Raw genomic sequence first — 27,937 nt, 5'->3', positions numbered from 1 at the left:
CATTGAGGATCCATGCCAAAAACACCTTCTCATCACCTAACCCGTATTAGGGTCTCGGTTCCCTTTCTGGATCCATCCCACCTTTTGTCTACTGCAGGTGGAGATGCAATTTCCCCTTACCCCTCAACCACCCCATCCACGTAAGTGACTAGAATCTTGACCTTACCTCACAAGACCATTCGGTGGCAATGGTCTCCAGAAACCACCCATCATCTTCAGCTGCAAAGACACTGCAGTAAGAAACAAGAAATACAATAGCTTGAGTACCTCAGAAGAGCCTTGCTGGATCAGACCAAAGATGCATCTAGCCCAGCAATCTGCTTCAAATCGGGGACAGCCGGATGCCTCCAGGAAGCTATCCTTTGTGACCTTAAAGCTAGTGGACATCACCACCACATCTTGTAGAAGTGAATTGTTCTACAAAATGTATGAAGATGTTGCTTTTGTCTGTCCTGCACCTCTTGCCAGTCAGCTGCACTGGATCCATTCCAGATCCAGGCTGGCAGGGGGACAGAAAAACTTCCCTACACAAAATTTCAAGAAGAAACTCTACCTCCTCGGGGAACTGGTGGCACCTTCTTCATCCAGGTTCTCGTTCCCACTGTTGACACTCTGAATCCTGGATCTGTCCGTGAATGACTTCTGTGAATGAGAGAGAAGAGAAGAATGGGTGCTCTGGTGCCCATTTGATCTTTCCAGGGCATCTGGGGGCCAAACTTCAAACCTCCTTCAAGGGGTCCTGTTGATGTGCGTCAAGCAGGAAGTGGCTTCTTTGTACCTTAAAACAGTGTTGGGAGGGAGACTTTGGAAAAGGAACGTGGCCACTTCAGAGGCAAATCACCCTGGGCGGAAATGTTCGGGGGGGGGCACTGCGCACCATGCTCCCACACAGAAATGGGCCTCTGCAGCTGCATTGCTGATTAAAAAGGACACTTCCTGTTCCCATAATGCTTTTTGTTGATGATGCATTTAAGCTACTATTTGGGGTCTTACAAAAATTATTTAAACTTGATTTTTAATTTTTTTTCTTCATTTTTTTCTTTTCATTTAGCTGATTTTTGTTTAATTTAGATATATATTTCTTTATTCCCTATACCTTTTCGTTCATTGTCATAATGAGGGCCTACTTTCATGATAAGTCTATTTTTACTCGTATTGGCTTTTGTTTCTCTTTCCCCACAACAAAAAGAGTGCTTCCTTCCTGAACTGCCACGTATGGAGGGAAGCTCCAGGGTGTAGGGGCCCCCCATGGCCATCTCACTCAATCACGTGACCCACCATGTGCCACCATCTTGCTGCATGTTCGCTTCCAAGATGGCCACCATGGCACAGGACCTTTCTTTAAAACCAAGGCACTGCAATGGCAGAAGGTCATGGGTCACAGAATGGAGGACAATGGCTTTTGGAAAGAGATGGCTGCACCTTAGGTCTCCGGTAGAGATCTACTGGCCTTGAGTGGGACCCCAGGTACATCACAAGAAGCCATTCCTAAAACAAATGTCAGTGAATGGAACCCCTAATACGAACATACTTTCATGGCCATTTATTTCATTGATGCTATTGTGATAGAGCAAATGGAAACAAATATGACTAGTATCCATTTCAACAACAACAACTAATATTTATATACTGCTTTTCAACAAAAGTTTCCAAAAGTGGAAACTTTTCATTCATTCAGAAAATAAATGCATGTGTCTATCAACGTGTAACTAGGCTCAGAGAGGAACCAAACCCAAAAATCTACGTAACCTCAGAAACCAGCTTTCCCCCCATTCCTGGGGAGTTGGGTGAGATCATAGGTATTAGACAACATTTGGAGTTCCAGGATGCCAAATAAGAGTCAGTCCTCCTGCTGTATGGGACACTGTGGTTTCAGTCAAGGATGGTGCTTTTAAATAAGAAAAGTCTAGCTAAGTCCTTCTCTTTGCTGGGAAGAGCTACTGGCCACTTGATGCAGAAACATGTTTTGAGGGCCCTTCTGGGGATCAACTACATGCTAAGCAAAGCCAGAAAGGGGGTTAAGTGGAGCTGAGAAGTGGCAGAGGGGAAGGAGTGCACAATCGTTAGCAAAGAACACTTTCCCACTCTAGTTCCCCTCCAGACTGCTCCCTTCCTGGAAGTGTTTTGTGCTTGGTAGTTCGGAACAAAATAGAAGTCTGGAACCCTGGTGGAAGGAAGCGGTTTGCGGAAGAAAAGTGGAATGAAGAAGCAAGCGGTGGAAGACAGGTAGACACATACCTCTTCCCTCTCAGCACTTCCCATCCCAAAAGTTCCCATGCTGCTTCCTCCATAGGGAGGACCTTCCACCTTTGCATGATTAACTGGTAGTTGAGCCCTGATTGTCACTCATCCCACTCACCAAAATCACTGCTCCTACCACTGCAAATATCTATACATATGGCTTTTCAGTACAAGTTCTCAAAATATCCCTTCAACCTGCTGAGACTGGGTCTCTCCCATACTCCCTCTATTCTAGCTTCAGATGGGGTCTCTCCTGCCCACTCCCAGTTCTGCCATGTACAGACTGGATTTTCATCCCTTACCAGTGACCATTTGCTGGTTTTGGTCATGGAGCACTGCTCAAAAGTCTCCTGCGGCTGGAAGTCACTGAGAGGAATAAAAAGACAAAAGACACCCGTGCATGAGTGTATCAAAGGAACCTGGAGTACCCAGTTTCCAACAGTGGACAGCCGGATGCCTCATGGCAGGGCGTGAAGGGAATAACTCTCCCCCTCCCCACAACATTAAGGGTCTTTCTTTCTTTCTTTACTTATTTACTTACTTATTTATTGAATTCATATACTGCCTACTACTAAAATCTCTAAAACATCTCAGCTTCCTTGGTTGGGACTTGGAGAGCGGCTGCCGGTCAGAGTAGACCACCGTAAACAGAGTAGAGCAATGGTCTGACTCGGCATCACATGTTGCCAGGAGCTGCCACCACCCCCTCCTCTGCCCCCGAGAGGGGCTTCCACTGCTCCCCATCCCAGATGCTCTCTTTCTCCTGCTACCACAGAAGGAGGCACCATGGGATCCAGTCCTGAAGAAGCAGCTACCCACCCGCTGGCTCCAGTGTCACGTTCTGGGTGGCGGCAGGGCTCACCTGGAACCCAGGGACTGACAAATGGTGGGCCAGGCATACCAGCCCATGGAGCCTCCCAGCCACCCAGTCCTCACAGAACAGACTAGGGGACCAATCTCCCCATCCCACTCAGCCTCATTTGAAACCCTAGGGAGTGAAATATGCATGAGAACCCTCCCTCGCCTCCAGTGCCTTAATCCCTGGGTCCTCCCCCACAGCCCAGGTAGCTCAGACTGATCAGCTCCTCTCCTTTGGAACTCCCTATGCTTATCCTTGCTGTCATTCCTTTCTGTCTTTCCGGCTTTCCAATATTCAGAACTTAGACTGGGTGCTCCTGGCAAACAGGGACCACTTTGGGGGTTGGGCTTAGGAATGTTGGGAGAGACTCATGTAAGGTTAAACTAATCTGCTCTATTCAGAAGTACATGCTGATAGGAAAAGACCTACATCTAACTTCTGCCTGTGTATTGGCCAGAGAGAGACCTGTAGTGGTCATCAGGGTTACTGTTGCCAAAGATTGATGCCATCTGGAGCTGGATCTCCAACAATGATACCCTGGCAAGGGCCTTGTTTCTTGAGAGGGTCAGAAGTTGTATTAAAATCCATGGTGCCATAAATCAACAATGGGCCTGGATAACTCAGGAGGAGCAGGAGAACGTACCTGACAGGAGCCACAGGAGTTTCCTCATCAAGGCTGACCACGCTGCAGAGTAAGGGGCATCCTTTTCCCATGTCCTGTCAAGGAGAGAGGAGAGCAGGAGTGAAGATGGGCTGGGCCAGTTCATACCCACCTGGGACCTTCCTAGGCAGCTGGTGGGGACTCCCATCCTAGATTTCTCACCGTGACCCAAACCGCTTTGAGAACTTTGGTGGTCTTTCCCCCTCATTGAACCTAGTTGGGGCAGGGTGGTGAACCCTCACTCTGAACTCCTTGCTGGGGGCCATGTTCAGTGCTCCCTCATGGCCCAATATGGACAAAATTTGGCGTGAGCAGCAGGAGAGACCACAAAGACCTCCTGTCACCAGTAGAGTCCACAGGGTTCAAGGGCAGCAGCGGAACCTCCAGCTCCATCACGATTCATCGGAACCCCAGCACCATGGCGACCAGGTAAACACACCCAGCCCTGGGATGCAGCACAGCAACTGCCATTTTTTGAATCTAAACAAGTACTTCTGCTACTATGGATATTTATATACCACTCTCCAACCAAAGTTCTCAATGCTGTTTACATAGAAAAATAAATAAATAATTCATGATTAAGGTGGTCCCCTGTCCCCAAAGGGCTCACAATCTAAAAAGAAACATAAAGCGGATGCCAGCAACAACCACTGGAGGGATGCTGTGCTGGGGCTTGATAGGGCCAGTTGCTCTTCCCCTGCTAAATAGAAGTGTCACCACTTTGAAAGGTGTTTCTTGGCTCAGTTAGCAGGACTCCCAGGGCCCAGTGGTGGGCATGGGGCCCCAGCAGGCAGGATTGTCAACTCTCTAACTAATCCTGCTCCTGTGACATCAGCAGAATCCTGGCATGCAGTTCTCAAGCTGGTGAAGAGTTTCCCATCTCTTATGGCTAGGAATGGCTTCACCTGCTCAATCTGGTCAAGATTTTGGTCAGAGCAGAGAAGCCAGGCCACATCAAGAGGGAGAAATCCCCATCCTCCACAGACCGGCAACTCCCACTTGGAAGAACTGGCCATTTCTATCCTCCCTCCATCCCCCCTTTCATTTCTTTTATATCCTATTTTTAATATAGAAATATCAAAGAGGCTTACAAACAATAGAACTCATATTATCTCAGTCAAAGTTAAGTTTTTGCAAGCTACAGAGGAAGAAGCCTTCCAAAACAAGGTCACCTTCCTAAATGTCTCCACCTTTTTATTTTTATTGAATTTTATTTATTGAATTTTTTATACTGCCATTCCTAATTTGGCTCAGGGCGGTTTACAAGCAAAACAAAAACAGTTAAAATCAGTCAACAATAAAAACAAAAAATTTAAAATACCATAAAACAATCAGTTAAAAAACAATTTAAAAACACTAAAAAAAAACCCAGTACATTAAAAAACCCTTACAACAATTTAAAAAACCTGGAAGGCCAGGCCAAACAGATAAGTTTTAAGGGCTCTCCTGAAGGACAATAAATAGTTCAAATTACGGATTTCTGCAGGGAGCGCATTCCACAGCCCAGGAGTGGCTACAGAGAAGGCCCGCCTTTGAGTCGCCACCAGAGGTACCGGTGATAACTGGAGACGGTCCTCCTCAGATGACCTTAATGTGCGGTGCGGATCATACAGAAGGCAGCGCTCTCTGAGGAAACTTTGACCCAAATCTACCTTGACCCAGTTCCAACCCCTGGTGGTCTTTCCCCCCCATTAAACCTATTTGTGGCAGGGCAGTGGACACGCACTCTGAACTCCTTGCCTGAGGCCATGTTCCGCGCCCCCTCATGGCCAAAATTGGACAAACTTTGCTGTGAGTAGCAGGAGAGACCAGAAAGCCCACCTGCCAACTGTCGAGTCCAGAGAGTCTGAAGGCAGCAGTAGAACCTCCAGCCTCATCAGGTTCTGTTGGAACCTCGGCACCATGGCAACCAGGTAAACACTCCCGGCCTGGGACCCCCCCCCCCCCGCAACTGCCATATTTGAATGTATACAAGGATGGTGGGACTCCCAGACCCAGTGGTAGTCATGAGGCACCAGCAGGCAGAGTTGCCAACTCTTTACCTGCTCCTGCTCCTATGCTTTTAGAGGAAACCTGACGTGCAGATCTTAAGCTAGTGGAGCAGTTTCCCATCTCTTTAGACTAAAAATGGCTTCACATCAGTTTTGTTGACCTTTTCTTCAAAGCAGAGGAACCCGGCCACATCAAGAAGGGGCAATTCCAGGTAAAGAGGAACACAGGAAGCTGCCATATACTGAGTCAAACCATTGGTCTATCTAGCTCAGTATTGTCTTCACAGACTGGCAGCGGCTTCTCCAAGGTTGCAGGCAGGAATCTCTCTCATCCCTATCTTGGAGAAGCCAGGGAGGGAACTTGAAACCTTCTGCTCTTCCCAGAACAGCTCCATCCCCTGAGGGGAATATCTTTCAGTGCCCACACTTCTAGTCTCCCATTCATATGCAACCAGGGCAGACCCTGCTTAGCTAGGGGGACAAGTCATGCTTACTACAAGACCAGCTACCACAAGGCAATCCTCCATAACTTGCAATTCCCACTTGGGGTTTCTATCCTCCACCCATTCCACCCCCCTCAACATTTCATTTCATTTGAATCCTACTTTTAATTTTAAAAAACAATAAGAACATAAGAACAGCCCTCAAGGATCAGGCCCAAGGCCCATCGAGTCCAGAATCCTGTGTCACACAGCGGTCCCCCAGATGCCTCTGAGAAGTGGCACTGGCCGGCAGGGTTGCCAACTCTCTACCTGCTCCTGCTCCTATGCCTTTAGAAGATACCTGTCATATAGAAATTCGACTGGGGAAGATTTCCCCATCTTCTGCATGGTGCGTTGTGTGTGTGTGTCTCAGGCTTGAACCTGCCACAAGGTGATCTGCTGCCTGTTAGTGACTTGGCCATCCTGAGTGGCAAGGGCCTGAGTCTAGGGGAGCATTTCTGGCACTGCTGGGCACCCTCTGTTGGGTCCAGGAGAGGAGAGCTGGTCTTGTAGCTCTCCCATAGCTGCAGCACCTCCAGAAGGGGAAGCCACGTTTGGTGCCTGCAAAAGCCCCCTTTCCATCTGGGAATATGTCTGTGAGGGCTACGCACAAACAGGGCTTTTCCAGGGAAGGGAGAGAAGCAAAAATCACTCCCCTTACTTCCCGTACACTGCAGCTTCCTCGGAAGACTTGCGCAGTGGGGATTTCCTCCACATTTCAGCATTCTATGAGGCGATTCTCACGATCAGCCAGTTTCTAGAAAGCGGGTGACCTGCTTAATCAGTCCACCCCTTAGATGAGGTTAGCAGAGCAAGCATTCAGCTAACCTCATCTATTTGTATTGCCGTGCCGCAGCTCCGTACCATGGCAACACACGAGGAGAATCCTCCCGGCCCTGGGGATCTCTCCAGAATGCCCCGTGCACAATGAGGACAACCTAAAAAATAAACTGAGTACCCCAGTGTATGTGTGTAGTGTGTGGGGATGTGTGTGTAGTTGACATGGCAGGAGACAGTTGGCACTGTCCAATGATAGTCAAAATGAACAGAAGAAACGAAGTCATATAAATGAATCCCCATAGAGATTCATTATGAGGAAAAGTTATTAGACACCAAAGAATCTAAACATTTCAATATTCCTAAAAATTAAATTGAGTACCCCACTGCCTTTCAGGTGGGGGGTGTAGTTGGCACATGGCAGTTGATAGTCAAAATGAACAGAAGAAATGAAGGTGTGCAATGAATCCTCACAGGGATTCATTATGAGGAAAAGTTATTATGCACCAGAGAATCCAAACACTTGAAAAATAGTGATTGCACATTTTGCTCCATAACTCTACTTCTACAAGGGCTAGAGCTTAGCTTTTTAAAAAATGAAAGCTGGGGATGCATGTTAGGGTTAGGATATGGCAAGTTCAAATCTGCATTGTTTCCTATGGCGGAAATGTTCAAAATCAGTAAAAAATAAAAACAAATAATTAAAAATCAACCAAGTGTCCCACTGCCTTGAAATTTGGGTAGGTGGCACCCATGGGGACCTACCCACCACCCAAATTTGATGCCCCTACGACCTTGTTAAATGGCCCGAATCCAAATCGAATCAAAGCAAATACAAATAGAATCTGGGGTGATTTGGAGGGGGTAGATTTGGATACAAAACAAATCAGGGGTGATTTATTTTGGGCACAAATCAAATAAAAAAAATTATTTGTGCACATCCCTACTGAGCAGTTCTATCTCATTCTTAGCCTAGGTAAAAAAAACCTGGGCTACCTGGCTGAGGATTGCCAGGATCGCTCCTCAGATTTTATGTAGGTTGTGAGATTTCTGTAGATTTCTGCTGTGCATAATTATGTGATGGGGGAAATGTCCACTATTAACCCTAAGTCTAAATTAGTATTTAAACCTCATGATTAGGAGAGGTCCAGTTATTCCACTCCCACATGAATATGTAGAGCAGAACAGAGAATCAGGTGGAGGAGTGGGATGTATGTGCCCTTGCTTTTAATCATATGGCAGGTGGAGTATTGGATAGTGTTCTCCGAACCAGCACTTTTTTTCTTGCACATTCATCAGGAACATGTAGTGAATTCACCAAAGACATGAGTTATTTCACTATGGTTTTTAGAATTTGATTGACCAAAACTGCACATCTTCTCTTTTTTCTTCACAGTGGAAGTTGAAAATGTGGTCTGATATCAAATATTCCAACTTTATCTTACTCCTTTGTTGGAAGATGAGGAAAAACAGCATTAAGGTGTTTGTCAGTGCTGGAATGCCAGTCTAGATTTTCATGCTTTGCTATAAATTTCCTAGCTTTTATTGGTTTAATAAAAGTGGCTGTTGGTGTCACTTGAAATTCTTCTTTTTTTTTTAATAATTGTACTTACAAGAAATCATATTGTGTGGAAAAACAGAGACAATAAAATATAAATACCTTCTCACAGGCATAGCAATTGGCTGTTTAAGTTGAAAATTGCAGTCTTTAAGGCTCATTATTTACCAGATTGTAGGCATTTATAGACAAGCATATGGTTAAGTTATTATTGTCTTGTTAAAAGCTAGAGGCTCTAACCAACAGCTTACAGCTTGTTTAGAAAAATTTGTAGTTTGTGGGTTCATGCACAAATGGTATAATAATTGTTCTTTTCACAAAATGGCATGTATATCCAATTTGCATTTTTTAATAACAGTGGTTAAGGCTGCAATCCTATACATAAATACTTTGAATTCATAGTTACACTGAGTTTAGTAGGACATACTTCGGAGGAAAATTGCATAGATAGCCTTGGGCTGTATGTTGTGCAGGAACTCTGGCATTCCCAGATTTTGCATCCAGATTTGATGAGTCCACTCCCCATTTCCAGCTGGACTCCAAACCACCTGGAATCCAGACTCAAATTAATTCAAATTTGAGCCTGTAGAGAAGATGCAGCACAGGGTGCAGTACAAAGTGCCTGAAGACTGAAAATGCTGCCTTTAAAGAAAAAATATTTTTATTTTTAATTTTTACTCATTGCCATGGGTCCAGTAGCCTCACTTCTGGCACGGCCACAGCGGGGTCTCCTTAGTCTCCATCTCCCCTCGCTGGCCTCCCCTGGTCCTGCAAGGGCCATTTCAGCCCATTTTCAGGCTGTTCTGGTCCTTTTCCCAGTGGCGCTGGTTATTTTGGAGGCTGTACATGCTCCCAGGCCATTTGTGTGGCTGGGTCATGACCCAGGCCAAGCAAATGGCCAGGGAGCATTCCAGCCAGCACCCCCAGTGGGGAGTTATTATTATTATTATTTAAAGGTTTAGAACCTCCAAACTGGCCCCAAGCTGGCCAGGAGCATTCAGCTCGAGGTCCAGCCGAACTGGGCCCAGTCCAGCTCGAGGGTGAGCCCTCAAGCCAGACCAGCTTGATAGTGAACCAGCTTGATCTCAAGCCATTTCGCACATCCCTACGGTCTAATGGAACCATAAGGCTTTGTGCAGGGCTGCTGTGAAGCTGCAAGATTAGTCCTGATGTTTTTAAAACTCGGCATCTTTGACAGCAGTGTTGCTTCATTTATCCGCAACAATGGGGACAAATATAGTAATGCTGCTTCTGCTGATATCAGGGTTTTAAAGTTTTGGGATTTATCTTGCAGCTTTGCATCAGCCCCTATTAGACTGTGCATCAATTTAGCCACTAAGTTTAACTTTCATTTGTTAGTAAACAAGAGCCTATTGGGGCCTGAATGAATGGCATATGAGTCATTTAGTTCATCCGTTACCCCTCTTGCTTTGCAATTATGGGGATTTAAAAAATAAAATAAAATCAGAGTTGAAAAGCAGCATCAGAGCTACTTCCAACAGCTGCTTCCTGGTGGCCACTGTATTTCCCCCACAGTGGCTCAGATGTTGTGTCAACTGGGGCATTGTGGGAAAAACATGGCAGCTGCAGTGGGAGTGCTCTGAGACTCCTTTTCTACTTTGAGGAAAGTTTTAAAAAGAGAGAGAAAGCCCTTCACTCTGTTGTGTTACACAGTAATTTCTTGTTGCTCTTACAAAAATAAATAGGGATAAGGAAAATGCAGGGGATTCATCTGAAACCAATCAGCTTTTAAATAAACCAATAACTAAACTGACGTTTGAAATAATAAAAATAAATGGAATCCTGAAATGAAAAAAATAATAAGGATCTGCCCATCCCTGATCTGAGGCAGGCATAATAAGCAGTCTGCTTGTGCAACAGGTTTGATGAAATATTAGGGAATATCAAGGCTACCTTCTAAGGGGCATCTGGTGCCCTCCTCACAAGGACATTAATTGTACAGGAGTTGTCACTGTGCTTTCCCTCATGCTACTCTCACCTTTATTCTCTCATGCTACTCTCACCTTTATTTATAAGCAAAAGTATTTTGCTTTCTGCACTCTTCCGTTTGTTTCACTCACTGGTATTATTGAAGAGAATACAAGGTGGTTGTCAAGGAACAGCTAGTACTTTCCAGAAAGAGCTTGTTCAAATGATTCTCTCTGTTGTCCCTCCCCACAAAAGAAAGCCTAAGGCCAATATTCTCAAAACATGCAGCCTGGAGGTAACTCTAAATCCCTACTGAGATAACCAAGTAAAAGAGGCTTCGTTTTTCAGATGGTTTGAGTTCTCAGTAGCACAAGATCAATGCTACCAATAAATATTCAGGGTTTGATTTCTCTCCTATTCTGACCAAGAAGACTCCCTAACTACAACACACAAACCACTGGGGCGGGGAAGTGTTCAATGGGACCTGTTCCCAAGATAGTTTGCATAGGGTTGCAGTCCAGCTACTTGCCCTAACTCTCCACCACCACCACCTCTACTATTCCAATAGATTGCAACTTTACATCTATTGGTAAAAAGTCACTCAGTAGATGAGGAGGAGAAGGAGGGTTGCCAACCCTCCAGGATGGCCTGGAATCTCCAGGAATCGGTATCAATCTCTAGGTGGCAGCTGAAAGAAATATTGGAAACTTTAATGGCTTATGAATTTATGCAATATTGTGAAAAATATTGGAGGCAAAAATCTCAAAGGTGCTTTCCAGACTAGACCCTACAACAGGGTCAGGACGTATCTCAGAAGTGTGCTTCCACACTTCCTGCATCGTGACACTGCAATCCCTATGCGGACAGCAGGGTACCGTTCACATTTCCAATGCCTTCTTTCAAATTTAATCGCTGCGATATAGAGCTAGGACGTCGTATATCCAGCATGAAAAGGTTGCTGGTTTTTTGGGTTGTTAGTTACTGTGAGATTGCTCCCCCTACTGTTTATGTTTTGAATGCGACTTGCCCAAACGGAGGCATTTTATGATAAGCAGCTAGTCTGGGAAGTGCCCTAGAATAGCTTCAGTCAGAGTTGGCAGCCTAAATGTTCAAAAAATGTTTTAAAAAAGTTTAACCATATAGGTATGCCTACTACAGAGTTTCAAGTTATATCTTGCTGCAAATCCACAGAGTGGATTTGGTGTGTACACAAACTATTCGATGCAGAACCAGTTCATATTGAACTGGGCCAGTTCAGTGGCTCGATCATGAACCAAACCAGAGGTGGTTCAGTCTGCTATCAAACTGAACCAAGCCCGGTTCAGGTGGACCAGCTTGGCATCAAAGGGGCAGTGGGAGTTGGTGGTGAAAGAAGTAGTTTAGAGTGCTTACTGGCCCAAGGTGGCTGCCCCCCTTGTGCTGCCCAAGCGTGAAGTGATCCCCCTTCAGCAAACAGCCTGCATAGTGGAGGCACAGTTCTGACCTCCGTGGATGAATGGCGGCCAATCAAATGGTGCCGGTAAGCACTTTAAACCACTTCTTTCACCGCAGCGCCCCTGGCTACCGATCAGAGGATTCCCCTACCCCTTTGCTTGTAAGGGGGGATCCTCACTGGATTCCCTTTACAAGTGTAGCCCTTCAAACCGCTGAACCAGTTCGGTCAAACGGATCGGACTGGCAGGTCGGTTTGTCTGAACCAGTTCAGAGAGAGATGGTTCAGTTCAAATTTGGTCTGAATTCAACCGAACTGCAATTTTAGGTTCGTGCACACGCCTATTGCTTGCTGCTTATGCATGTCATGTGAAGCACTTCGGCTGTCCCACTTACACTATTCCTGCTCCAGGACTTGCACCAGTGAAATCTAGTTGGCATTCTATATAAAGATAAATATCACTGGTGGAGCTCTTTGCCATTTACATATATTTCATTTTCACTTGCAAGCTGCCTTACAGCTTTTTGTGGCCAGGCACATAACAGGTGTCAGTGGGACAGGATCTGTAGAACTGTCTGATCATGTGCATTGTGCCTGATCATGTGCATAATGTCTGATTGTGTCCATTGTTCCTACCGTGATACATGCCTTGCACTGGAATAGTGACATGAGGCAAATCTTCACAAGTTGCTGCCCACCAAGCTGAACACAATCCATTAACCATGTACTGTGGCCTGATTTAGTGACACAGATAGGGATGAGGCTGTAGCTCATGGAAAATGCACCTGCTTTGCATGCAGAAAGTCCCAGCCTCAGTCCCTGGCATCTGTGTCAGGCTGGGAAAAACCCCTGTCTGAAACCCTGGAGTGCTTCTGGCAGTCAGTGTAGGTAATACTGGGCTAGATGGACCAATGGTTTGACTCACTATATGGTAGCTCCTGAGGTTCAAAGATTAAGCAGCAAAAAGTGGGAGTTAGAAGCCAATGTAAAGGATTTAAGTTTCAAATTATGCTGTTTTGGGGACCCCAACTCTCAATTAACTATGAACATTTCCCCAGGCAATTATTAAGAAAACCAAACTATAGGCATGCCGAGCTGAGGGTATTAACTTTCAAAAGCCTTTTCTTTTGAGCTTATGGTTTTGCTGGCTCCCTAGAAAAGTGCATGAGATGCACTCCATAGCCCTAGTCTAATCAAAAATAATTTTATTTTAAAATATTGCTGCATAGGTGTTTCTTTCCACTAGACTACACACAGCATTTTAAGTTCCTCTGTAACTTTTCTCCCACTTTAGATTTTCTCTCTCTCACAGACGGAGTTTCACACTTCAGGAAGCAAATATTCTTAGGCTGCTTGGATAGCTTAATAGGCACACAATGCAAAGCAGTTGAGGAGGGGACCCTTAGCCTGGCCAGATAAGACTACCAGAGACAGGAGGAAGCCACAGAAAAGCTTCTTCATGATGTTTCTTGGTAACCAAAGTGGTCACCAGGGGCCTAATTGCCAGTTCTTCTTGCTCGCCCTTGGGGCCAGGTGTGTCCTCACCCTCCTTGGGACACTGGGGGCTCCCGACACCCCTCCCAAAGCAGTTTACAGAACAACTTCAGTTAGGAACCATGCACATCAAGCAACACAAAGTTTAGATCTTTACATGCTGAGCTCTTTCGAATCATTTCTATTTTCTCTCCTTCCCTTAGAGCAAGATGGTTGTTAGGGTCATTCTGTGGTGGCAGTTGCAGGAGGGAGGGGCCACCTCCACTGGGACACAGGTGCTGGATGGTGGCAGTTCCCCACCCTGTCTCTCTCTCTCTTCTCTTACCCCCAGAGAACAACAATGTCCCTGGTCACATGGTGGGGGAGGGAGGACCTGAGCTGGAACAAGTTTATTTGTTTGTTTGTTTAGTTATTGTTCCATTTTTATGCTGCCTTTCATAAGGCATCCCATGGCAGTTTACAAAACTTAAAATACAATAAAACATTTTTAAAAATCCAATTAAAAACCTTAAAATCAGTTAAACATTAAAAACTCTCATACACCACCACCACCATAAAAAAGACAAACAGAATATTTTTATTTAGGCACTCTACCCTTCATTTATTTCAAGAGGAAAGTTCAGTAACTGCTGAACTCTCTCCAAATGAAATCTATGGGACTCAAAAATCCTTAACTTTAGCTGGGCGTGCCCCAAGTTTTCTAGGGCCTTCTGCAGGCCAGTGCAGCTTTGAGAGGCTTAAAGGTTATTGATTATGGTGTTTGTTCACAGTACGTAAATGGTTCTATTTATAAAAGCCAACAACTCTCATACACTTCCACCTTATTTCAGCTCTTACCTGTGGAGCGATCCTGGCATTCTTCCTGGCTTCTGGTCAGGGTTGTCCCAGAGGATTTTCTTTTGCTGATTTGAATGTCTTCCTAGCAAATTTTTCAGTTCCACTGCTACCAAACAAAAGCAAAAGCACCTCTCTGTAATGTCAGGACATTTTACATTATCCATAAAATGTTGATTTAAGCACATTGTCACAACCACATTGAGCCAGAGCTGATGAATCATTTCATCTGATTGTGTATTAGATCCATTATCAAAAAGATACCTGATCCCATGAACGTCTGAGCTCATAATTGGTCACACTGGGAAGAAAAAGTTAACCAGATAAAACAGAAATTATCACTGGACTAGACTTGAAATTAAATTTGCAGAACTGGATAATATAGGCAAGGTCACTGAATCAGCAAGCCATGCGTTACTGAGAGGTCCCCCACCCCCGCGCCTTCCCCTGCAGATATAGGACAAGCATTAGCGGAATTCATCTTGAGGGAAAATGTACACACAGAGATTAAGATTGCTGGGAGAAACAGGCACATGTTTGACATAGCACATGAATTACTGTGTGCATTAAAAGCCACAGGTCAGTGCAATTAATATACTTAGAGTTACATAGTATATGAATACAAGTTCTCATTGAGAGCCTACTTGAATAATGCTGGCCAGTGGATACACAGTTATTTGTGTGGCTTAGTTGATTCTTATGCATGGCCCACTCCCATACTGCAGTGTTGACCCAGGAAACAGGATGGGCTGATTGCATGGGAAGTTCCTATACTGGTGCTATACAGCCCTGAGGGAAAGTGACACTGGGGTACAAATTTCACATGAGATCCTGGTGACTTGTGGCACATGGCATGGAGACTCCAATCTCAACAGGATTTCTTCTTTTGTGTACAGATGGAACTCTACACATGGAGGTTCTTTTAGGCAGCATCTCTGTGGTGATGGTAACTTGTGCACAGCCCTTGGTCAGTGGCGTATCTAGGGAAAATAGCGCCTAGGGCAAGCACTGAAATTACGCCCCTGTCCAAACAGGAATGATGGGACTTGTAGTCAACAATATCTAGAAATTCCGGTTAAAAGGAACACTGTACCATCTAGACATAGCTGTTGATCGAAACCTGAAAACATGAGCCATCTCTGTAAAAGACTTAGAACAACAGTCAGGAGTTATGAGAGGATTCCAAGTGGCATTTTCTCTGTCTCATCTCACACTTTTTAAAAATAGGCGTCCTTTGCATCCATAGCAGCAGTTTGGGCATTGGCTTAGCACAGAGAGGAGCTCTGTTCCGGAGCTCCTCTCTTCTTCGCAAAAAATGGATTTTTGATCGCCCGACTGTCGCGGGCTGCTCTGGGTAAGGAAGTCTCGGCCAGCTGGGAGGGCGGTTGGCGGCCATGGCGGCGGCCGCGGAGGCATTCTTCTGGGCCGTTTTGGCCCTTAATCATTTGCGGGGGGGGAGCGGGGAAGGAGTATTTGGGCAGCTGGGAGGGCGGGAGAGTGGGCGGTGGCGGTGGTGGTGGCCGGGCAGACTCTGGGGGCGCCGCTGCCGGTCCGGTCCGCCCCCGCCTCACATTCCCGGCCGGTCTCCCCGGACGGGCAAGGGCCCCAAGGACTCGCAGCCGCCTGGCTGCGGCGGCGGTGCCAGGCCTCGGCGGCGGCTCTGCCGCCACCTCGGCCGGCTTACCCCGTCACCTCCTCCCCCCGCCCGGCTTCGGCGGCGCGGCTCCACCGCCGCCTTGGCCGCGCTGCGTCCTCTGGCCGAGGCGGCGGCTTTGCCGCCGCCTCGGCCAGTCTCCTCCTTCCCCGCATTCCCGGCTTCTTCGGGGCGGCCGCTTCTGGCCGCCCAAGATGGCCACCGGGTGCCGGCCCTCATGTCTCCCTTGCCCTGTTCTGCGCCTGCGCTTTGCGCAGGCGCAGAACAGGGCAGGGAGGCACGAACACACGCTTGGTGCCCGTCCACGGACGGACACCAAGCGTTTTATTAGAGAGGATATACATTGAGTACTATATATCTGTGCGACTTTTAAGGCCTAGAACACACTAGAAACACTACTTATTAAAATGGCCCCCTCACTGCAGATTAGCAAAGGAGACTTTCAACCATGCAGGGTGAGCCTATGTGTGTTTTCTCAGAATTCTGAACAAATTCAGTCAAGTTTGATTGCAGGAGATTTTTCACACGAGGCTTTTAAAGCCCTTTAACACACATCTCCTCTGGGATGGAGGTGCTGCATTCACATGTTGGCCAGATTTGCCCTGAAGTCCCTGCAAGTTATTGGAGAGCAGTTCACACACAAGAAAAATAAAATAAAATAAAAGCACAAGACATGCTTCACAGTTCTCACTCAGACCTTCTGGGTTGCAAAACAACTTGAACATAAGTGCATTTATACATGAATGAATGGATATAATATTGTTTGTTCCAGAAGTTTTTGCAATTTTCTGCCATGAAACAAGCCACTTATAGGCTTTTTTAGATAGTAAGAAGCCAGAAATTTAAAGCCAGAAATTTTCCAATCTGTTTTAAATTAAATATTCAGAGACTTCTCAGTCTCTCCCCCCCCCATATCAAAGCCCTATGGCAAGCAGATCCCTATATACCCGGGGTGGTGTGGGGGGTAACCACAAAAAGGAATTCACAGTCTACCTTGCAAAAGCTGGGCTGGATGGTCTGGGCAGAGAGTCTGCTGCAGAGACTCTTCCTGCTTCCTTCCTGGCTTGCTTGGGGCCTGCCAAGTTCAGGCTTCAGGGAGGCCTACTCGGAGGCCTCTCTGGAAGCCCCGCCCACCCGCCGATCAGCTGAGAGGCAGGGAGAGAAGAGCTCTCTGCAGTTTGCAGGCCTCTCCGATCCTAGGCCAGAGCCGGAGGGCAAGGCAAGCAGGATGGCAAGTGGCTGAGGGGCCCTGGGGCTGGGCAGGTGGGCAAAGGGGTGGGGGTGGCAGGAACTGGTGTGGCACCCCCTCCTCAGTGGCACCTAGGGCACGTGCCCTGGCTGCACCCCCCAGTTCCGCTCATGCCCTTGGTATTCTGCATATTTTATTATTTGGGAATTTACATTTTATACTGATAATATTGACCACATTTCCTATAAGTTTATCAAGTACTCTTACTATATTCAGTGACTGATACCCAGACGAATGCCATCCAAGTGTAAACATGTTGCTCTAATGCCAGGATGTTGTGTTAGCTAGTTCTGTTAAGTTGCGAGCTTGCATTGTAGACTACTGTTGCAATGATGTGGTGTACCTTCTGCTGTGAACCCTCTTCCTTACTTCATAGACATTGCAGGGAATGATACAAAGCTATCTGCTAACCTTGTGCAAACGAACTGCGACTGCAATTGATTTGCAGCTTTGAATATTTATTCAGCGATGCAGCCTTCTTGTGTATGCCATCTTTGTTTGTTGTACTAGTACAGTGCTAGTCTGGATGTCAGCCAGTGTCAAAGAGGAAACCTCCAGGTGATTACATATTGGCTGCATTTGCACAGAACATGGAACTGGAGGTCGCTGAACCCACAGTTAATTTTTCTAATTGTGAAATGCATCACAGGCGTTCGTGCAACCTCCGTTTTCAGGGCAGGGGAGCCCCTCCATCTCTTAGCCCCTCCTAGGGCGCTCTAGAGCCCCTCCTAGGTTGCATCCCAGCAAGCTCCGTAGTGCTCGTATTGCCAGACTGTGGGCAAGGCATCAGCACATCTCTAGGGCGGCAGCCATTGGTCACGATTTTCAAGGGGGTGTGCCGAGCATGACTGTGCCTTTTCAGAATGCTCTGATCACCCTCAGCAGGGAAAGGACATTTAAATCCCATGCCATGCAAGCCCTTCTTCTGACAGCAATAGCACTGCCACCCTCTTAAGAGCCGCACAACAAACCTGTCCCACACAAGCACAATTTCTGGAGGGGGGAGAGGTTCTCTCTGTTTTCCTGTTACTCAGGAAGCACTGTTTTCCTGTTACTCAGGAACTGGAAGGGCACATGATGACTTCCTAGGAGGGGATATGTATATGAGGGAGAAGAAAGGATCCTCGGGTCTGGCCTTCTGTGACCAAGGATGCTCTTGTGAGGGGTCAGTCAAACAAAGCAATCAGTGGAGACCAAACTCCACACTCCTGCCCCGTAGAGGTTTGCCACCAGTAGACTAGCACTCTGAGAGAGCCATTCTACTGGGTAGGTCTTTAGGCTCATTAAAACCTGTGGTCTTCCACTGGACTGCGTGCTCATGAGTTAAGCTAACCCAACAAAGGGCCCCCTGCTTGCGTGCCCTCCCCACCGCTCTCCCTGGTTATTTGATAGAACTTTTGCACAGTTATTCCCTCGTCCCAAGGGAAGCCTTTCACACACCCAGTGGGGATTTTGACGCTCCATGTGTCTGGTTACAGCTGGGTAGGCAGACAGGGGAAACACTGATAGCAGGAACAGATCTTCTCTCTCATTCAACATTCCCAGATTTGTACATGTGTTCTGCTGAATGCAGATCTGCTGCTGCAGGGAAATTCGGGAAAGTGGAACCCTGATTTCCAGCAACCCCAGGAGAGTGGGGTCACCATTGTGGGCAAAATCAAGGGTGGACATGTTCAAATGGGCAGATGCGCAGGCAGAGGGCATGCTTTGACAGCTTCTTCAAGGCAGTTGCCAAGACAGGGGGAGCTGTTGCTGGGGTACCCATCCCCATGGTTTGCTTATAAAGAGCAATCAGGCTGGGTAGCATCTGCCATCTGGCTCCCATGGCCTGACACTCTCAGGAGAGAGCCATCCATGGGAGAAGGGGTATTGTCATCACACATTATTAGAGATTTTGCCCGGCACCCTTGTGACCACAGACAGTTTTTCTTATGTGTTGTGAAAGGGCCTTACACTCTCACCCCATGGCCTCACACTCTCATGAGTGAGTGGTCTGCAGAGGAACAGCATCCATCATCAGCACATATGAGGAATCGCTCCTTTCACTGAGGAAGTGCTGTTCCTGCTGCCTGGTCCTTCTGTAAGTAAGCCCATGGACTGTACAGGTACCCCAAAGGGGAAAGAGCTGCCTTCTCCCCAACATAATTGTACAAAAAATAGACTTTAGCTTTTCAAGAAATCCTGCCGGGGGCTGGCTTTTAAACCTGAACCTGGTTATCCCTGCCCTCCCATATGTTGCAGTCCTAATGCTCTACTGGGGTGCCCTGCTTATGTTGCCATTTGGATTGCGTGTGCTTGTGAACAAACATCTTGGTTGCTTCATTTTTGGAGAGCTAAGAACGTTGTTCCTGTCTTGCCATCCCATCCTCTTTCTTTCCTGATTGCCCGGAGGGGTGAGCAATGGACAGAGTGAGAAGAGGATGTGCCCTTCTGTGACTCTGCCATTTGACAGGCTGACAAGCTTGGGATGTGGTATGGCAGAACCCCTGTTGCCAGGCAATTGCTTTCTAGGATCGGAGAAAGCGGGGTGGGACAGTGCTCAGAGAGGTGGCCAGAGAGAAGCACTGCAGGCATGGATCAGGCACGACCCCAGGTGGGTCTGTGCCACCGTCTCTATGATTGTGGCTCCAAACCAAATCACAGTTATGGCACCACCCACATTCTGACATAACACTGCCACCAAAAAGCCTCAGCTTACAGCATCAAAACTCACTGCAAACTTAAGGTTCAAATTGAAGTTTGTCGAGGCAAACCTCAGATAATTTTTGCCACAAAACTGTGGCTGCACACATTCAGATGTAACAGTGTTCCAACCTCTGCCCCTTTTAACTGTGGTTTCAAGTTACGTGCAAATGCAGCCAACATCTAGCTAATTAAAAGAGAAGGGTTCTCAAACGTTGTCTTAACATATTAAAGGTAATTTACATTTGAATTTGAAGTTTACTTTTAATAAATCAAATCTTAAATCTACTCAATAGTTTTAAGGCAACAATGATAAGTAATCAACTTGCCAAATGAATAATTTAAATTAATTACCTGTTTGTTTAATTGGCTGCCTTCTGTTCCATCTATCATTTTCCTTCTTCTTTGCCACTATTTGGTCTGATTGGCTAAAGCGAACCACATTACTTGTTTATGAATGTCCATGAGGCTATTACATCAGACACAGTGTTGTGACATCATAGTCAAAAACATGTGACTCACCACAGCCAATGGTGCATTATATGCAAGTGAGGTCAAGGACTGTGAGTATTAAAAAGAAGGAAAAGGTTGCTAAGAGATAGAGCATCAAAACAATGGGAATCTGTATTCAACAGGGGCTGAAAGTCACCTCTGTACTTTTCAACACTTATGAACAAAGAGCACACAATTGGGTAAATGTTTTCAGCTCAGCCCTAGTTTTAGCACATTTCCCCCCTAAAACTCCTAAATTCAACATCTTATTCTGCCCCTAAACTTCCACTATACAATTCTCATCTACTACTTATATTAACGAAAGGAAATTTACTACTCTCACCTTTTCATTTAATGGGTATCTGAAGGATACACTAACTCAAATATTTATATGATCCTGGTCTTCATATAGCAGCAACTTTAGAAATCAGAATGTCAAATATATTGGCTTCTTTATATTGGAGATTGTCCAAAATTTATGCTGAATAATTTGCCCGATGAGGAGCGGGAATGCATGACCTTTTCAAGAATCTACAGCTGCACGACATGGAAAATGGTAGGTATTTCTGTCAAATATGCAAAAGGAAGTTGAACTACACACACAAAAAAGTCCCTATGATCATTAATGCTATAATCCATAGACAAGCCTTTCACTTTTCAAACCTCATCGTAATCTCATTCAATGCTACGTTAACATTTTAATGTCAGAGTGGTGTATCTATTCAGGATTATCTTTCTATTCAACAGTAAATTTCATAAGTCTATTAAAATCTTTCTTTATTGCTATAGTCCTTGACACAAGAATCCTCAACATAAAAGCATGGATACATTTTAATTAAATAAAATATATTCTAACTGCATCCTATTATTGTTGTTGATCTAGCTGTTTGAAGCCAAGGTGAGGGCAGAAAGCTGTCATATTAGAATATATTGATTTGGATTTTTTTTTTCTCCAGTCCAGGATATTGCAGCTTCTTCATATCCAGACCATTTGAATAATGAGTTTGAATTCTGCACGTCATTAAAAAGAAAGAAGCCTTCTGGGGTCATTTTACCTCTCCCTGTTTTTCTACCTTTGCATGACTTTCTCTGAAAATCTTATGTAGATTCTCTCCTGGAAGATTGGTTTACACATTCATTTAGTATTACATTTTTGCTTCTCTGATTTGCGTGCACTTTTCCAACTTTGTTCACTGGCTCCACATGCAACTTGGTTTTCAAGGTGCCCTTCACACTGCCAGAAGCTGGGAACAAAATGACAGGAGATGGATGACTCCACCAGACACCCAATGGCCTTCTTGTACATTTCTGTAAAGCTACTAGTCCTGACCACCGCTGAAAAAAGGATAGTACACAAACAGAATCTACCAGCCAGCTTTTGAAAATCCAGAAGTAATTTAGCTCCTTCACCTGACAGCCTAGGTTTTGACAGGCTGGGCCATTGTTTATTAAAAGTGCTAGAGAGATTCTCTTCAAATGAATGGAATGCATGTGGAAAGAGGACTAAGGATAGGTGTGTGCTTACATAATGAACAGTTTGGGTTTGTTTTTTCTAAACTGTTTCATTGTTTGTTTGCACTGTTGTATGCCTTTGGACGATCTTGGTTGTTCTCATGATTGTTACTGGAGCAGGGAGGGAGAGCGGCGCAGGGGAAGGTAGGGTTGAACATATCTTCGCCTTAGATGATTGTCATCTTTTGTGGTGTACACCTTGCACGCCCACATGATCTGTGCTGCTCTGAACAGCACAGATATCTTGAGGCCAGGAAAATGAAACCTGACCTGCAGGTATGAAAGCAGGTATGAAACCTGGCCTCCAGGGTTTCCCTCTAGGTACCTGGCTCTGTGTCTGCTCAGGCTGCTTGCATACACATGACCCTGTACCTGCGTAAAAGGGCGAGTACAAATCCCAGACTACCCAGGGAGGCAGTGCAGGGACTGGCTTTGATCCTGGTGCTTCACACGAACAGCTCTACCCAGGTAGGGCAGGCCAAGGCCGGGCAAAGCTGAATGAGTGAACTGCCTCATGTGTCATGCTTCTGAGCTGAAGGCCTAGAGTGTGGGTGGGTGGGTGAGTGAGGAAGAGGCATAAGTCCAGCATTCAGGGGAACAGATGAGGGCCAAGAAGTGGGATAGCAGGCAGGCAAGCAAAGATGACTGGTTCCCACGTAAAGCCCGTACCTGACCTGGAAGTTTCTTTGGCCTTGCCAGGTCAGGGAAGACCAATGGAATGCCTGGGTGCGGGTGTGGATAATAATACGGGAGGACAGCATAGTCCTGGAAACCATTTACTCTACAGTTCTGAGTGTCTCACCACAGAGGAAGCAGAGCACGCATCTAAGAGTTCCCAGTTGTAACTCTTAGGGCCAAGTGACATGTTATGTTATATATGTTTTAACACAGCATGCTTAGTAACAGCTAGATATGTGCACAAATCGAGACTCATGCCCAGATTTGAAGCCAAAACTGGTTTGTGGGGCTGCTGAATCAATTTGACTGGTGGCGGGGGGGGGGGCAGCTAGTGGCACTTTAAAAAGTGATAACAGCAGGTCCTTACCTGCTCCTCTACCACTCCACGCAGCTTCCTGTAATTTATTTATTTATTTATTTGACATATTTTAATACCGCCCAAACCTTTCGTCTCTGGGCAGTTTACAAGAAGATAAAAACAAAGGTAAAACATTAGTTAAAAACAAAACAAGAAATTCAAAAAACCACAATTTAAATTTTTTAAAAACAATATTCTAAGAACATTAAAACAATCAAAACAATATCAGTTAAAAGCCTGGGTGAACCGATGTGTCTTTAAAGACTTTTTAAAAATGGTCAGAGATGGGGAGGCTCTTATTTCACTAGGGAGTACATTCCAAAGCCTCGGGGCAGCAACGGAGACGAGCCGGTGGCAAATGCAGACCGACCTCTCCTGATGATCTCAATGGGCGGTGGGGTTCATAACGAAGAAGACGTTCTCTTAAATACCCAGGGCCCAAGCTGTTTAGGTCTTTATAGGTTATAACCAACACCTTGTATTTTGCCCAGAAACATATCAGCAGCTAGTGTAGCTCTTTCAATACAGGAGTTATATGGTCTCCCCGAGAAGACCCAGAGGCCAGCCTGGCTGCCGCATTCTGGACCAACTGTAGTTTCCAGACTAGGTACAAAGGCAGCCCCACATATGCCACTGCCATGGCCCCCAGAAGCATGCATGCATGGAGGCCATGTGCATCCCACCACTGCGCCGCCACATGAGGACTGCTGTGGGGAGTGCCATCAGTGCATGGGGGGGTCGGTCGACACAGCAGGACACTGTGTGGGGTGGCAGAGGAGCAGGTAAGGACCTGCTGTCCTCACTTTTACAAGTGCCACTTGCCCCCTCCCCCAGCACCACCCTCCACCAGACAAATCAGTTTGGCAGCCCCACAGACTGGTTCAGCTTTAAATCTGTGCACAGATCTCATTTTGTGAACTTCCCTAGTAACAGCTAGGACTGCGTGCATTCAGAAAACTCAGATTCAGATTCAACCAGATCTGAATTTGACAATATCAGATTTAGATTCTATGGGTTCTGCTGATGTCAGATATCAGATCAGATTCGGAATCTGAATCTGTCTTAAATTTGATTTCTCCCCATAGGGGAAATTTAAATCAGTAAAAATCACTGGTTGGTCCTAGAGCCTTGAAACTTGCCACACATGTGGGAAAGGATGACAAAGGCCCCTGTTGTGAGTTTTGGTGATTTTCTGAAATATTTGTTTAAAAAAATAAAGGTGAAATCTGGCTTGTTTCAAGCCAGAAATTGACAAAAACCTCTGAAACTGGAAACCCTCCTAGGAGCATCATTCCACCAGCATGTGGGGGGGGGGGCTGACCTTTTCCATCATGAAAAGGGGTAAAAGCATGCATCCACATTGGAAGAACTCTGTGTACTTTTTTTCAAAGCTATGATTTAGTGATATTTTTAAAAAGGCTAAAAATGGTGAAATCTGGCTTGTTTCAAGCTAGAACTTTACAGAGGATTTTGGATCTGAAGCCCCTCCTTGGATTACGATTCCACCCCTATGTGGAGGAAAAAGGACATCCCTTTGATTTTATATTAAATTTTTGTTCTTCATTGTAGGAACAGGCAGACTAAAAGGGATTGAAAAGACTTCACATCTTTTAATCCCTTAATGGCTAGAAGGGAAGGTGATAAATTCTTTCTAACCTCAAAAAACAGAAACATTCAAAGTACTTTCACTTACTGACTGTGTACTTCTGCAATAGGAAAGACAAAAATTAATTTTAAAAATCAACGGAATGTCCTGTTTTCCTCCTCATGGGGGTAGAATGATGGTCGAAGGAGAGGGCTCAGATCCTGAGCTTTATGTAAAGTTCTGGCTTGAAAGATGCCACCCATCCACAGGAGATATAAAAGGGGGAACAAAAGAGGTGTGCCCATTTTCCCGGTGGTTCTCTGGTGGCTAGCCCACCAAAGTAGCCCTCCCCTTAATCCAGGTTAGCGGAGCGAGCACTCAGCTAACCTGGGTTTTCTGATTGTGTGCCACTGTGGCATGGCTCCGTGCCACGGCAACACGAGACCCCCCATCAGGAGGCTCAAACAAGCCTCCCAGTACTGGGGGTCTCCCCAAGATGTCCCACACACTCGCACAGGGCATCCTGTGACTTCTGGGGGCCAGGTGCCACCCAATCCCCATTGCCCCAACTAGCTCCATGACAGAGCAGTTAATTGTGTGGGCAGCCAATTGGCCACCCGGGGATGGCTCAGCGTTGCTCTGTGAGGAGCTCTCCCCGCAGACCCACCGGAAGCTCTTCTCACCAATCGTGAGAAGAGCTTCATAGTCTCCCATTCATATGCAACCAGGGTGGACTCTGCTTAGCAAAGGGGACAAGTCATGCTTGCTGTCACAAGACCTCTTCCATTTTGCTAATTCTAAAATTCTGAAGAATTTCCAAAGTTAATTTTGATATTTTGGAATTAATTCCAACTTTACTGATCCAGTTAAACAACAACAACAACAACTGGATTAGGATTTTACAGATTTTGGACAATTTCAGATAAAATCTGAATTTTCAAATCCAAATTTGCACAGGCCTAGTATCAGCCAGCTCTCTCTCCAAACAAAATGCTGTCATGGGACCCGCAATCTGGGCCAGTGCTGAGGTGAATGACTACCCCCCATCCACACAAAGCATTGTTCTTCCCTGACCTAGCAAGGCCACAGAAACATGATAAAATTGTTTAGGGGGGCGGGGGGAATTTCTCCTAGGGAACATTCTCTGTTCCCTAGGAGGTCCACATCCCCAATGAGCTTAAAGTATAAATGCAATTCTTTGGCAAATATCCAAACATTTTGAAGAGCATTGCTGGAAACCTAAGCAAATTGTAAACCGCCCTGAGACATTTCGGAAGGGTGGTATAAAAATCAAATCAGATAGATAGATAGATAGATAGATAGATAGATAGATAGATAGATAGATAGTTTGGGAAACAACATATGATGATGATGATGATGATGATGATGATGATGATGATTTTAACACATTTCTATACCACCCCATACACAAGTCCCTGGGCAGTTCACAATCTAAAAACACAATTGAAACATTAACACAATTAAAATAGTTTAAAATACAGATAAAAACTCTAAAACTTTAAACTTTAAAACTATAGACTGGAAGAAGAGGAAAGGGTGGCAAGGGATGAATGTAGGTCTCGTTATAGTTAGGAGGAAGTGGTTAAACATTTTAGTTTAATTAGTATAAATGCTAACACTCAGGAGAAGAAATTGGTGGTCACTAATTTCAGAAGATAACAATTTGACATCTTGACAGTTATGTACAATAAGCAACACCTCATCCTACATAAGATGGAGCTGAGAGCATTAGTAAAACTATACCCTGAAAGAATCCTATACTCTAATTAAAACAGAACAAAAAAGCTCAGCCAACTTGACCTGAGCTGCTACCCTGTATAAATAAATCTATAATACATTTAAATGTTTCGAGGTAAGAGGCAGAGGCATCTTAAAGTGATATTGTTTCTTGTACAGTTGCCTTATGCTTTAGTCGGGGGAAAGCCTAAATTCTTTTAGATCTACTGCCCCCTGGGTAGGATCAGGTCCTATGAATGATGCACTTATTGGACAGTAAGTGGGATACATTGCCCACCCACCCCCATCCAGAACTCCACATGCATTTCCATAAGCACAGGAAATACTTGTGCAAGCAGGCTAGTCAGTGAGTTTGTGATGGAGTAATAGAGCTGTATATGCAAATAAGTATATATGTGTCAGAAACAAGGGCTCTAGCAGCAGGACCCACATTTTCTTTCTGTGCTGCTGTAGTGGCTTAATAGTGGAGGTTTCTGCTGCTGATTTGGTTTCTGCTGTACTTCAGTGCCATCTTTGCAGACAGCCAGAGAATGGTATTACCATTGGCTGACATACTGCAGAGACTACTCGGGGAGCTGTCAGCACTGTGGGAACTGTTGCATGCATTTAACAAAAGCATTTATACAGTTGTACCAGAGTGCTGTTGTGCAAATGCTGGAATTGCATAGGTGTGGTTGCACGACACTATGGTCACTGGAAATAATTGCTATAACCCCTCCTGTATTCTACCAAAGAAAACCACATGGCTCTGTGGTTGCTAGGTTTTGATACCGACTCCATGGCACAACTTTACCATCACACAACTGCATTTGCACAGTTCTGGCATTCTGGTATAAAATGTTCTGGCAGTTCTGGTATAAAGATGTTTTAATAGAAATAGATAGATAGATAGATAGATAGATAGATAGATAGATAGATAGATAGATAGATAATAATAAAAATAAAATAAAATTTGTGCAACAGTGCTCTTGAATGCTGCTCTTGATGCTGCTGTTAAGAGCACACAGCAGCTCCTATGGTTCTGCCAACAACATGCACAGTTGTCAACCAGTACCTGCTCAATGGGGTCAGGTGACAAAAGGGACCAATAGGGTTCCACCTTGTCCTATACAGTGCTAGTCTGGTTCCTCAGTCTGTCTGAGCACCTTATGCTGCCAGTCTCTGATGGACTCGCTGCTTCCTGGTTCACCTCTGGACCCCCAAACCTGATAATATAGATCTGCTGTCTTAGTTTAAATAATTCAGGAAACCTTTGGAGAGTTAGGTCACTGTGTGTGTGTCACAGCTCATGGACCTTTGTTGGATTAATGCTCTAGCCTGAAGAGTGCATGAATTACTATGAGATGTACAAATGCTAATTAAAACCAAGGAATCCAAGTTTTTTCCCTCCCCAAAATGAATTTTTTCTATCCCATATGGTTATATAGATAAATCTGAATATAAAAACTTAAAAGAGAAGGCAACAATAAAAACATACTCAGATTCACTAGAGGTTTATGACTTGGTGCTAGGTACAGAAAGAATCTCAATTTATATGTTGTACTGCCCAGGAAGAAGAGAGGAAAGAAATGGAGGAAAGTAATATTCACTAGTACCTAAGTTTCTGCCACACATCTGTGGCCAATGCAGTGGTGATGTCATGTCCAAACTATGCATTATGGGAGATGCATGGGCACTGCTGTTCCGCATGTACATGATGTCCTCCAGTTGC

At 45.3% G+C, this 27,937-nt stretch overlaps 2 long non-coding RNA genes across 2 annotated transcripts; one reads left to right on the top strand and one right to left on the bottom strand.

Moving 5' to 3' along the window:
- Positions 1 to 195: 195 nt before the first annotated feature.
- LOC128324842 (uncharacterized) lies at positions 196 to 17,017 on the bottom strand. The gene is made up of 5 exons (XR_008307128.1): positions 16,906 to 17,017; positions 14,262 to 14,367; positions 3,744 to 3,817; positions 554 to 642; positions 196 to 230 (listed from the first exon to the last, which is right to left on the bottom strand). It is a non-coding gene; the product is annotated as an uncharacterized LOC128324842 (long non-coding RNA).
- Positions 17,018 to 19,897: 2,880 nt separating this feature from the next.
- LOC128324841 (uncharacterized) lies at positions 19,898 to 21,500 on the top strand. Its single transcript, XR_008307127.1, has 2 exons — positions 19,898 to 20,891; positions 21,292 to 21,500. It is a non-coding gene; the product is annotated as an uncharacterized LOC128324841 (long non-coding RNA).
- Positions 21,501 to 27,937: the final 6,437 nt, after the last annotated feature.

Source organism: Hemicordylus capensis, chromosome 4 (genome assembly GCF_027244095.1).
Source record: "Hemicordylus capensis ecotype Gifberg chromosome 4, rHemCap1.1.pri, whole genome shotgun sequence".
In the NCBI taxonomy this organism is placed as follows: Eukaryota; Metazoa; Chordata; class Lepidosauria; order Squamata; family Cordylidae; genus Hemicordylus; species Hemicordylus capensis.
The sequence above is the reverse complement of the archived record's forward strand: the minus strand, read 5'-3'. Positions and strand labels throughout refer to the sequence as shown.